The following is a 14,430-nucleotide window of genomic DNA, read 5'->3' on the forward strand; positions in this document are numbered from 1 at the left end:
GCCCATGTTAGCATTCTTGAGCTTACCTGTTTTGTTTAGGGAGAGGTAGAGGGTATTATATTAAATTTCTCTAGGCTTCCATTCCCCTGAGAATGCACATTTTTCTGATACTACTCAAGGAATGAGATCAATACAATTATTTTGAAACATGCTGAAAGTGAAACAGAGAATTTAAAAGTAAAACTGTTCAACTGAGGATTCCAGAAATTAGGAAATCATTTTAAGAAACATATTTTTTGCCAAATGATGCAATTCTAATTTCACACATTCTGTGAATGACATTTGTTAAATTATACAAAACTATTAAATTAATGTTTAAAGGGAGTAAAGAATTAATCCATTTTAATCCACCATGAGTGACATTTTTGCAAATTTACATTTTTCTTATTAGACTCTCTTATCATGTATTGCTTATTAGTGCATGAAAATGCAACTATTCCTTGGCATATACTATCTCCTAATCTAGATATCTAATTCTGTATAGAGTATGAAACATTTGCATTGCTACATGTTCATACACACATTATACCTTGCTTGAACTAATTCAAGCATCTTTTCACTTGTCTTTCTGTTCTTGGTCACCACTCCAATACATTCTGCATACTGTAGCCAGATGAATCTTTTTGGACAACATTTTGGATTATGTCATGCTTTTATTCAGATCCTTTCAGCATCTTCTCACGACCAGTTGCAAATTTTTCTCCCTTGTATGAAAAGCTCTCCATATTATATACTTAAAAGACTATTCTAGCTCTCTCACTAATCTTTTCCTAACCACCACCACAGATATTCTGTGACTCAGCCAAAATGAAATGCTTTTAGCTTTCTAAAAACTATGTCTCAGCCTGCTTTTTTGTTTTAACTACTCTCCTATCAACCAGGAATATTGTATACATTGTGTCTTTTAAATCATTATCCATTTGAAGAAGCAGGTATTATAAATCATATATAAAGTCTTTGTTGATACAACTAACTAGATGTGAATGCTCCCACCTCTAATTGGCCATAAAATGCCTTTCCTAGTTAGGAATTGTTTAATTACAAGCAGTAGAAATTCATTTAAATAACCTTAATAAAACAGAGGGATTTGTAAGAAATATAAGTGGTTATCTTAACACCCAAAGTCCCAAATGGCAGCCACAAGCCATGAGATTAAAAACAAAGTCTCACCCAGAAATGTAAAACACATTACTTTGGAAAAAAGGTGAAATCGGTTCTTAAAAGTTTAAAATAAGATGTATAACATTCAAAATAAATCGGTTGAATATTGGAGTGGTTATAGTTGAAGAAATTATCTGAGTGACCTATTCGTTACAGTGGGATACTGAGGTTCCCCACTACAATTGCATTAGTGATTATTTAATTTTTCTTGTCCCTTAATAGTGGTTTTGTATAGTTGGGTGCACTGATTTTTAGTGCATATATGCTTATGATAGCTTTTTCTTTCTCTTAGAGTTTTCTTTGGGCAAATGTGTAGTGACTGTCTTTGTCCCTCTTGATCAGTCTTGGCTTGAAATTCTACTACCCCTGCTTTTTTCCAGGTTCATGTCACAAGAAATATTGTCCATCCTTAAATTTTCAGTCAATAAATTTGTTTTTGAGTTAAATGTGAGAGTCCGTCTCACTCCACAAAGAATGACTATTATCAAGAAATCAATCCATAACAAATGCTGATGGGATTATGGAAGAAAAGGAACCATTCTCTACTGCTGGTGGGAATGCAGACCAGTAAACCACTGTGGAAATCAGTGTGGAGATTCCTTAAAACACTAGGACTAAGATTCCACTGAACCCACCTGTTCTCCTTCTTGATACCTTCCTGAGAGCTTTAAAAGCAACATACCACAGCAATTTATGCACACCCATGTTTTTAGAAGCATAGTTTGTAAGTTAAATCTTGGACACAGCCCAAATGCCATCAACCAATGAATGGATAAAGAAGATCTGGTGTTTTATACAATGGAGTGTTACTCTGCCATACAGAAGGATAAACTTGTGACATTTCTAGCTAAACGGATTCACTTTGAGATCAATTTGAAATAAATTAGGCAGATGTGTAAATATCACTTTATTTCTCTGGTGAGGAATATAAATAAGACCAAAATAGACATTGTGAAATAGGAGTAAAATGTTCAAATTGAAAGGAAAACTATGAAGGGGAAAGGGGTCCAACTTTATAAAATCTAATGAGATAGACAATTCTTTTTAAGGAAACAAGAGACAACGTTGATAACCATTGTTGATAACCTTGTACTCCGTTCTACACCATGTGCTATGTCTATCCTTGGTTTTGACCGACAGCTTTGTTTTGCCATATTTGACTGAATTCTCTCCCCCCCTAAAAAGTAATAAGAACTAAAGAATAATAAAATCCAAAATGTGTAAATTTTGTTGTAAAAAAGAGAGGGGGAAAAAAAGAGCTCTAACGGATATAACAGCAAGTGTGTTTAGGGGTGTTAAATAGCTGACTATATCAATATTTTTGGATCATTGAACACAGCTGTTTGCAGTCTCCCTGTTTGAATGTCCACTTTGTATTCTTTGATACTGTGATTTGAGCAACTATTTTCAAGATGATAATATGTAATCTATTAACAGGTGATTTCTTACTGTTATGTTTTTTTTGTAGTTCTGTATTACGTGTACCCTTACACCGCTTTGTTTTGTTTTGTGTTTTTCTCTTTTTCCTCTTAAATAAAATAAAAAAAAGAAGGAAAGGAAAAGAAAAAAGATAAAAGAATGAAAAATGTTGGTAAATAATGAGGCGAGTGAAGTTGAAGAAAGGAGAAGGGAATGGGGAAAAAAGAAGAATCAAGATATATCATGGGCAGGTACAAATTCCCTATGTTGAATCTTATCATTATCTATATTTAAAATGTACCAATAAAATTAATAAATTTAAAAAAAGAAATTATCTGAGTGAATCACTGCTTGATCTCGCAGTTTACTAATGAGTTCAGAAAAAGAGATATGGGCAGAATAAACATAAAAAATGGAAACAGTTATCCAAAAGACATAAGGAAGTCAACTCAGTAGAAAGAAAACAGTAATTTACTTGAAAATGGTCAAGAGACTTAAATATACATTTATCAAAAGAAAATACACAAACAGACAAGTATGTCACCTAATCATCAATCATTAGACAAACACAAATTAAAACTAAAATAATATATCCAAATAGTTATTATCAACAAAATGAAAGATAACGTATGTGGCAAGGATGTGGAAAAAGAGGAAATCTGCATACCGCTGGCAAGAATATAAATTAGTAAAGCCATTATGGAAAATAGTACAAAGTTCCTCAAAAAACTAAAAATAGAATTAGTGCAAGATCCAGCAATTCCTCTTTTGGCTCTTTAACCAGATGATTTGAAATCAGCATGCTTTAGAGAGGCCTCCACTTCCATGTTCATTACAGCAGTACAAATAATAGCCAAGTCATGGAATCAACCCAAGTGTTCATCAACAAAGGAATGAATAAAAAGTTGAGGTGTTTTATACACAACATACTATTTATCCATCAAAAAACAAAAAATTAAATTCAATCATTTGGGATAACATGGATGAATCATTATGCTGTATGCAATAAGTTAAGCACAGAAAGACAAATGTAAAAATTTCTCACTATCAAATGTAGAATTAAAAAAATGAAATTCAAAGAATTAGAAAATGCAACAGTGGTCACCAGAGACTAAAGGAAATGATGATCAAAGAGTAAAAAACATCCATTAGTCAGAAAGAATAGGTATTTTTTAAAAGTTATAGACCATTGTGAATATAATAAGTAATGTATTATTGACTTCAAAATCACTGAAAAAATTTATGTGTTCTCACCATTAAAAATAAGTATTTGAAGTCAAAAGTATATTGGTTAGTTTGATTTAATTGTTCTACATTGTTTTCACACATTATAACATCACTCTGTAACCCATAAATATATATATAGTTTGTCAATATACAACTAAAACTAAAAGATTTATGAAAAATGATGAGAGCATATTGAAGACAGGAGGTTACAGATCTATACATGTTGACAGTAATTATCAATTCATAACAAAAAATGTTTCACATTAATAGCAAGTACTAGTACGGATATAAGATGTACAGCTTCTGAAACACAAAAGGTGGCATGAGGCGAGAGGTGGAAAGAGTGGTGAATCTAGGAATCTTGCTCATTCATTTCCCTTAACTTTTGCCAAAATAATAAGGAGCAAGGGATCTTATTTTTGTTTTCATTTGCATTTTCTGCATTATTAGTCAGGTTATTCATCTTTTCATACATTTACTGAGTTCTTTCCTCTGAAAATTACCTTTGTATGTACTTTTCCCATGTTTCTTGGGCTCTTTTTCTTCTTAATATATAGTACTCTAATATGTTATATTAAAAATTTCTCTGACAAACTAAGAAGATACAAAGACTCTTGTCTTTAAACTTTCTTATGTTTTTTCCATAGAACCTTTTTAATCAGAGAAATATGCTAGAATAAAATATAGGTAAAGGCTGTTATTAAGGTCAAAATGTCTTTTTTAATCCTTTTCGTTATTCTTTCTTTAAAAAGAAAATATAGGCACATCAAACTACATAAACTTTAAACTCCTACATGACAAACAATGAGACTGACATCATGATAATAATATTATAGGTGTTACATTCCAGGCACTATTCTAAGAGTTTAATATAGATTAACTTATTCAATTCACACTATTTTATCAGACTGATATTATAATTTCCCTCATTTGACAAATGAGAAAACAAAGACCTAAAGAGGTAAAGTATTTTTATAAGCCCACAGACTAAATAACAGGCAGCAAATAACAGGCAAAAAGAGTGTTTGAACCTAGGCAGTCTAGCTACAGGGCCCATGCTTTCAAGTACTATGCTGAAATTCTGCTTCTCAGATAGACAATCTCTGAAGAAAAAAATATCTTTACAGAGCACAAAGGAGTTAAATGTAGATATATTTTTTTACTGATCTTGGTTACCAATCTTGCTTTTTTTTTTCCTATGATGATGTGGTCTTGAAAGCGCAGAACTCAACTCAAGAGTCAGGAGACTCCAATATTTGTGAAAATTACTGTAATTAGAGCTGCTCAGATTTTTAGTGTATGTTCTTCTACAAGAGCTATATAACAAAAGATTTCTAGCATAGCAACAAATAAGCTGCTTTGTCAATCCTGTATCCTCTCAGGCTACAGGCTACCTGCACTTGTGGGAATCCAAACCAAGCTATGTGCATCTGTCTTTTCTCTGTAGTATCTACCTCACTTCCACTAAATTCTGAATCCTAGATAAACACACTGAACATAATAAAAGGAGTGTATATATATATATATATATATATATATATATATGAAACCAAAGAAAGGATAAAGAATAAACATCAAGTTAAATATGCCCATATTCTCACAATTAAAATAAGTTCAAATCTTCTAGTCTATGTGAAAAACAAATAAATGAAAAAGTCCTATTTTGAATCATAAAACTACACTTAATGAGATAAATAATAAATGTAATAACCTGTGCCAGTCAGGATCCCAGCGGGAAACAGATGGCACACTCAAATTAGGATAATTTAGAGAAGAATTGTTACAGGTAAAACCCCTGAGGAAGAAGACTCAGTGCTGCAGATTAACACACTAGAAGTTTATTGTTCTCTGCTCTAAGGCAATAAACTTGGAGAAGAAACAAAAATAGAAAATTGGGTAGGGAGAGTTGAGCTGGTAACAACATCTTAGCCAAGATCTCTAACAGGAGCACTCAGGTTGGGATGGTCCTTCAGCATTGTCCCAAGTTGGGTTAAGATCAGGCCTTTATACATCTTGCTATGACCAGGCCCTAGATACTGGTTATCTGCATATCCTTGGGCAAATGAGTTCCTTCACCAGAGGGCGATTCTCAGAAAAGACAAGACTACCACCAAAGGCCACATGGTAAAATAAGTTCTCCCATGCTTAAGGGGGATCTTGACAATACAGCAAGGCATCTGCGTTGGCGTTTATCAAAGGAACTACCTTTGAAAGTATATGCAGGATGTATGAAAAACTTCCAATTAAAGGCAACTTCATTCACAAAAGATATATGAAGAGTTATATCTCTCAACTGAAAGACTAAATATGTAAATGGACAACAACCATGCCATATATAAATGCAAACTCTGGCACACAAACTACAGCATCCAGCCCAGGAAACCAACTCAGCATCTACAGTAAACAGCCCTAGAAGCTAAACTGATATGGCTAAGTCAGACTTGTAGAAAGTCAAGCCACTATCTCTAATAAGAATTCAGGAAGCCAAATAAAAACCGTGGTAACAATGAAATGACAATTGGCCAATAGCTGATGGCTTCTCTACCTCTGTTCCCTTTTCCACCTTAAAACCAAATAGAAAGAGTCAAATATTTTTTCCTAACCAATTATATAACATATTCTATGTTATTTAGCTTGTCTTCAGCTTTCTCATGCTAACAGAGCATATGTGAGGCCATTCACTTTTGCCAATATAAAACATTCCCTTTAAATTGCCTGCCTCTCAGTCTCTACTAAGATGTAAGTGATGGTAGCTGACTCCTTTGATACAGAAATCTCTTAATTGAATAAATAGCATTTGCTTGCCTTCATACATGTGGTCTTCATTTACTTTGATACAATAAACCTTTACTGAGAAGATCTGAGGATAAATTTTAACTGGACAATTTACCCAGTCCTGAGACAGCTGAACCAAATTTGGAGTTTCTAAAAACCATCAAAGAATTTTCTTGACAGAATAAGCATACAGAATCATGAAGAGATCGACTGATTTTTAAAACATATAGGTGGACAGCAGGTTCTAAAAAAAAGGAGCAAGTCTGAGGCAGAGTACACCAAAAAGATTTTTAAAAGATCTTTCAATATACAGTTGAAAACAGATTTTGTTTTTAATAGTCCAGTTGACAAGTTATATTCTCAGTCATTCCAAACACTTCACATGAGAATATGCCCTGGGGTAAGGTACGTTGCAAATGTTCCAGATCTAACATGAATAGGCTGCTATGAGAGCACTGAACTTCAGAGGTGATGAAAAAAGAAAAGTTCCTTAAATACTAGGGGATACTTTCTGTGCTTTCTTCTCATCCTAAATCGCCATGTCTGTGGAAATCCAACTTGGTAAACTTCACCTGAACAAAGATTTTTGTTAAGATCTCCTTGTTGTTACATCATATCTATACTTTAGAACTTTCATAGCACACACTAGATTATTAACAAAAATAAATGACTCATCTTGGATATTTTCAGAAATACAGTATGCCAATGGCAATGATCATATTAAGAAGAATTGAAAAAATGTGTCATGAAACAATTTAGTAGGTAGTTAACTATATGACTTCCAACAGGGCCTGGATGAAACTAACTCATAACCTTTGTTAACGCCTCAACAAGCTTTAATGTGCAACATTAGCTGTATTTAGAACTCATCCCCTTAGAAAAGGGTCTCCAGATGAATTCATTTTAAATGTAAGGGATCTGTGGGAGGTCTGAGCTTACTATGGAAATACAAATAAATGGCACACAAAGCATGTGTGTAATGATGGAGAAAGAGATTAGAAAGCAAAGAAGAGGACTGTAAAGAAAATCATCTGTTGACAATATGTAACCTATTAACTAGTGACATCTTACTGTATTTTTTTCCTTGAAATTCTGTATTATTTGTACCCTTTTACTGCTTTTTTAATTTTATTTCCTTTCTTTTTTTCTCTTTAAAAAAAAAAGAAAATCATCTGTCTATAGCTGACCTAGACCCTTAGCTTGACTAGGTCACAAGCTGATTGTGTGGGAAAATGTTTAGAACATAAGCATATTATCATATTATGAATAAATACTATGGTTAGGGTAGGAGGAATGGCCGTGAGAAGTTATTTAGTGAACCATTTTGCCTCATCTGCCTTAACCACCAGCCATGTCCTCTCACCACCAACCCATTCTAAACCCTATGGTAAATGAACAGTCTTCAGTGAGGCTGGACTTTGCCCACCTCCACTTCTACAAGTTGCTGATTGGAGAAGGTAGTCCAATTCGCCAGTGGTCCCTAAAGACCATGTATGCAAATCAAAGCCTGCTCCTGTATCTCACTGAAAAAGGACATTATGAAATGTTTACTATATTTAATTCTTACAGTAACTCTATGCAGTTCTTATTTTACATGGAAGAGGATCAAAATGTGTTGCCCCAAATTATAGTATTTTGCCATAAGGATTATTTTCAGGTAAAGGCAATTAACAAATAGCAGACACTAGAGGAACTCTTGGCCCTCATCCTTTCTGCCAAAAAGCAGGGAACTGATTTCCCTTTGTGAAGGTATCCCTCCTTTGCTCTCTAAAATCAGGAAAAAGAAAATGACCTAACCACCAGAAACAATATTGGAGATGCCTCTGGCTTGCATAAAGGCCTTACTAAACACCCTTAGTTTCCCCCATGTATTTACTCTCCCACAATTTACTGCCCCTGTAAACCCAAACACATTTTTCTTTGTGCAGTTACTTCTCCACAATTTATGGACCTTTGGTAAAATGGTACATAAGCTCTCAAGCCTAAACACTTCTTTAGATTTTTACTCCTTTTCTGTAAAACTTCTGTATGAATTTATAATAAATAATTTCTCCTGTCAAATTCTCTTTTGCTGGTTTAATTTGCAGCTAATGAGCCAGAGAGTAAAGTTTTTCCTTTCCTACAACATTAAACCCAGTTTACAGATAGTAAATTGAATCACAGAGACTATACCAAAATACCCAGTAGCTAGTGCCAGAAACTGAAACCAGCCAATCTGATTCTAATACTTAGGTTCTTTCTTTACTCCGCAACAACCTCAGTTTAGAGAAACAGTATTCTTCCGTCAAGCCCAGCTGCACACAGGAACCACACTGTACCCTAAATACTTACTGAGTGTTTAAAGACTAGAATCATTGCCAGTGAAGTAAGAAACACTACAAGAACATAAGGTAAAAGCATCCTAGAATCTGTTGTCCCCACAGGAAAGTCCATCTGGGACACATGGCCATTGAGTGAATGATGGGCCGAATCTCTCCAAGTGTTTATATCCCTACTTATTATGAATGGTGGCCATGAGATCACCATGAGGAGATGATCAAAGTAGCTTTCACAAATCACATGGTTTCTCACCAAAGAGTTTTTTCACTTAAGTTCACAATGTTTAATGAAGGAGAGAATAACATAAACAGATTTCACAGGAGAGATACTCAATAGGTGAAGTTTATTAACCACATAGTGAGTTCTAAAATTATTAAATTCCAGTTATTCAATTAAGATGAAACCAAGCCTCAAATCATAATGATAAGGTTTTAATTTGGATAAACTAATTCAGTGACCTAAGGCCTTACTGCACATGTCGATTTGAGAAGATATCGTCGGGAATTTTGATAGGTTGTATTTTCTGCGATTTTTTCCCTCCCCTTACTCTTCAGGAAAAAGGTAAATTAACATGAATAACTTTCTTTTGCATTGGGAAAATGAACAAATGTTTAAAATACTTTTTTAAAACATTTAATTTAAAAAACTCTGGAAAATATTAAATGTCTATAACTTATAAGCACCATATTTTGACGTAATACGTGTACCCAAATCTCAATGCATATTTAACTAGATTATAGATTATTAACTTTTGTTAAAATGTGTATATTTCGTGGCCCAATGTAATATAATTTTATATCCTTAAAAAGGTATAATCCTGACAACACCTGCCTGGCAAGTGCAAGGTCATGAGTTTGATCCCTGGTACCAAAAAAAAAAAAAAATATATATATATATATATATATATATATATATAATCACATGCCAGGCATGATGGCTACACCTCAGCCCTTTTTATTTTGTGTGATATAAATATACATCTATATCTCAAAAAAATATGAAACCAAACCTCTCTATAAAGTAACACCTAATTAAAATTTGAATATTTAAAAAAAGCATTTTAGAATCAGTTTATCAGGTTAAATAGCATGAAACACATGCAAAGATTTAAGGTAACAGGTAAGGTCTGTCAATGTCAGATGCTGATATCCATGCTGGCAGGTGAAGGAACAACTCAAAAGCATCTTTCTTAAAGAAAAGACTGAACAGAATGACTTAAACAACCCTAGGGAAAGAAGAAACACATAGAGGTTAAAAGGAAGATCTGAAAAGATAAGGAGGCTTGGAATTTATTATTTTTGCTATAATACAAGAAAATCCATTCCAGGTAGAAAAGGTCCAGGGTACTGTTGACCTGATCTTAGTGACATCTCTAATTCTTCCTAGAAGCAATAATTGACAGTAAGTAGGTCTCGTTCAAAAGGGAGAGGAAAAAAGAAAAGACATCAGTCATCAGGTACCATTTATCATTTTGGTTCCCACATGGCACTGGACCAAAGGTTGGAAACAGCAGATAAAATGCACAGAAACAAAGGTGGGAATGTCCCCAGGGCTTCAGGCAGTGCAGCAGTGCAGATCTGACAGAAGTGGGGGTCCCAGGAACAATCACTCAATACTTCAGATAAAGGACACTCAGATTGCAGTCAGCTGCCTTCTGAAGGTTTTAACAGGTGGCATTTCTTTCAGTACTCTCTGTAGAGTGATGAAATATTTGGTTTATTTTTCTGAGATTATGAGAGAATCACAAAAGTAAGGTAGGTAACTTTAAGTTAGGCCTGGTGGCATGGGCCTGGAATTTCAGTTATTCCGAAGGTAACTGAAGCAAGAGGATCTCTTGTGTCCAGGAATTTGAAGCTAATCTAAGCAGCAGAGGAAGATTCTGTCTCTAAAAAAATATGAAATCAATAAATGAAATAAAAACTAAAGTTTAGAGTTGTGTTACTAAAATTGTGGTCTGAGGACCCACAGCAGAAGTAAATGGGAGCCAGGTCAAAACAGAATGCAGACCATTCCTCAGAACCTACATATTAATAAAACCCCCAGGAGATTCATGTAAAGATGAAAGTTTGAGTAGCCCTAGTTAAGAGAAAAATGATATGCTAACACCTCAAATATTTATTTATTGAAGGCCTTAGTGCTGTCTCAGATCAGTAGTGCTTACCTGGGCATGACCTTGTAACTGACAGGTACAACTTCCATCCTCGTTTTCATCCAATGACAGATGTTCCTAATTGAATAACCAACAGTGGACATTGAGTGCTCTGTCCAGAACTGTGATGCAAACTGTGATTTGTGTTGACATTCTGTTGTGTGCTGTGAATGCATGCATATATATGTCCTTGTCAAACATTCTCAAGCTAAGGCTCATGTGAGAATTGTCCAGAATACATGCCAAACTACAGGTTACTAAAACCCATCCTTATGGTTTCTGAATCAGTTGGTACAGATTGGAGCCTGAGAATTTGCATTTCTAAACATCAATGATACCTGTATAAAGATTACACTTTGAGGACCACTGTTCTCTATCCTTCCCCTTTCTCACTTCCTCATACAAAATGTATTGTTTTCTAACCTCTCCCTATAGAAACTTGTGCTCTGCAAGATGAGGGGTAGTAGCTTAATGTTGTATCAGAGGTCAGCAGCTTTACCTGTTTGGGATGAGTTTCCTTTAGCAAAATACTTGAACCTAGAAGTTTTTCAGACATCAGAATTTTTCCAATTTTGGAATCTCTGTATGGATTTTATGGTCTGTAATCCAAAAATTCAAAATCAGAAATGCTCCAAAATCCAAAGATTTTGAGCATGATGTCAACACACTGTCAGATTTAGGCGCATTTAAATTACCAAATCGGAGATGTGTGATTTATAAACTCAAAAAAACAGAAGTTTAAAATATTATAAAACAAATTCATAAGAATACTGTTAAGTATAGTATTTTAAATGTAAGAGTTATGTTGCAGGGAAATGTTGGGAAGCAGAATCCTACACATTTGCCTACCTAGATCCAATAAACAGGAGTAGGAGTTGGCACCTGTGAATCTTGCCAGCCAGGCATCAGTCACTCTGCCACAGAGAGTCCCTTATCATAAAAGAGAAGAAGAGAAAACTACTAAAAAGGAAAGAGAAAGGCTATCCCAAAACCTCACTGAGAGACAAACAAGTTACCTTATTTGAAATGTGAATCCAGGGGCTGGGGATTTAGCTCAGCGGCATAAGCACCTGCCTTGCAAGCAGGCAGTCGTGAGTTTGATCCCTGGTACCGATAAAAATGAAAAGGACAAAAAAAAAAAAAAAAAAGAAATGTGAATCCATCTTTGTGAGAATATAAGGAGCACTAGAGACAAAAGGTCAAATAAGACATGATTTGCAGATACAAACGTATGACTGCAGGTTATTTTGGCTAAGTGAACACAAGTAAGAACCAAATGCCATAGAAAAACAAGAAGAGAGGCCAACTCAGCCCACATACTAAGAGGGAATCTCAGAATTTGGGATATTTAAATTGATTATTAAACAATGATGAAAAGTTACATTAAGCATGAGAATAACATAATCGTTGAACTTACTGGAACTATTACTCTAGCAGCATTGTGAAGAAAGTATCAGAAGAATCAAGACTTGGGATGGAGGCTTGTTAGAAGATTGTGGCATGGGCTGGGAATTTACCTCAGCAGCATAAGCCCCTGCCTGGCAAGCGTGAGGTCATGAGTTCAATCCCCAGTATAAAAAAAAAAAAAAAAAAAAGGATGGTGGCAGTAGACAATAGAGACCTAACGTGGACAATGGCAGCAGGGAAGGGAAGAGAGAGGCAGTCAAGAGTTGGTAAAGAAACAGAAGGGAAGAAAATTAAGCCAAGTGCAGTGATGTACCCTGTAATTCTAGCTACTTATGAGGTTGAATCAGGATGGCCGTAAGAGTTCAAGTCTTTCAGGTTCTAATAATTCTAACTGTGAATCATCTTTATGTAGAGCCATGCTTCTCAAGGTTGGCACCCAGAAATGAGGCCATCATCCATGTGACTTTGCCTTCTAGAGACAGCCCTGTTGTATTTCAACCCTCTACTACCACCGCCATATCTTTTTCCTTGTATTCCTCCAATTCCTTTAGAACTGATCACAATGTCACTTTAATATTCTTATTCCAGCAAACCGAAATGAACAGAACTCTTTACCGATCATGTCAAATTTATGTAACTTCCCGGTGTTTGCCCTAGCTCTCCTTTCACCCCCAGTTACTAAACTTGGCAAACAGACCCACTACAGTCTGACTGGTACCTGGCCTCCTGGTGAACCAACTCTCTTAGGCAAAAGTCACTTGAATTCATGTGCTTATGCCTTTGCTGAACTGTGTTTTGCTAATGTCTACCTTCTTATAATCCTTGCTAGTCTAGCCATGTTCCTATATCAATAAAGTGCTGGTTTTCTTTCTGAATCAAGACTCTTACCTGCCAGATAAATTTGTAGCCCCATTTGCTTCAGGAATTTGCATCTCTGTGGTGATTTGACATTGAGGCATTTCTATTTGGCTCAAAAAGTGCCTCAACATCCACTGGATTGTAACACATGCCTCTGGTACCCTAGTCCTACCCCACTAGACCCAGTTCTCATTTCAGCCAAAGCTCTAATGGGAGACAGGCATGATGGCACATCCTAGCTACTCAGGAGGGTGAGGCAGGAGAATCATAATTTTAAGGTTAGTCTGAGCAATTTAGTGAGACCTTGTGTTGAAATAAGAATTTTAAAAAGAAACTGGAAATGTATCCCTGCCATAGAGCACTTGCCTAGCATGCATAATGCCCCTGGTTCAAGCACCAGTACTAAAAATAAAATAAAATAACTGCTATGATTATGATTGGCAGTTTTGTGTAAAGATTCACTGGCCTTCACTCCACCACATTCCTTGCAGTTTTCTACCCTGTGACCTTCTCCAGTATATCAGTAGTTTTCTCTGCATGCACACAGCATAGCCCAAAAGTATTAGAAAGTAATGTCCCCAGGGAGATTCTTAAAGGCTAGGGAGTGATGGATAAAACCTCTGGCCTGTTCCTCATGGCAATGATTGCAATTACATGCCTTTATATATATTAGATTTTCCACCTTCCCTATCTCACTTTCCACTTCTCTACTTTTGCTTCATGAAATTATCTCCTAAATAAACTACCTGCACTCAGTTACTTATTGAAGTTTGGGCTCCCTCAAGGCAGAGTCTAAAATAGTCATACATTGCATGTTTCATTCCCTCTCCTCTAAAATTACTCTATTTACAGAAAATGTCAAATAATATACAAGTTAAATATTCTTAAACCAAAAGTCCAAAATGCTCTAATATCCAAAGCTTCTTGAGCACTAATATGATATCACAACTGGAAAATTCTGCACCTCCTCCTTGAGTCTGGATTGGATTTAATACTTTGCCTCTAACAAAAACAGAATGTGGCAGAATTAGGTTATGGTTTGTGACTGATAATACTAGGTCATAAATAGTATTATGGCTTCCTCTTTACACTTCCTGTGACCTCATAGGAAATTT

This window comes from Cavia porcellus, unplaced genomic scaffold, assembly GCF_034190915.1.
Source record: "Cavia porcellus strain 051 isolate PalLab524CR breed Dunkin Hartley unplaced genomic scaffold, mCavPor4.1 scaffold_3, whole genome shotgun sequence".
Classification (NCBI taxonomy): domain Eukaryota; kingdom Metazoa; phylum Chordata; class Mammalia; order Rodentia; family Caviidae; genus Cavia; species Cavia porcellus.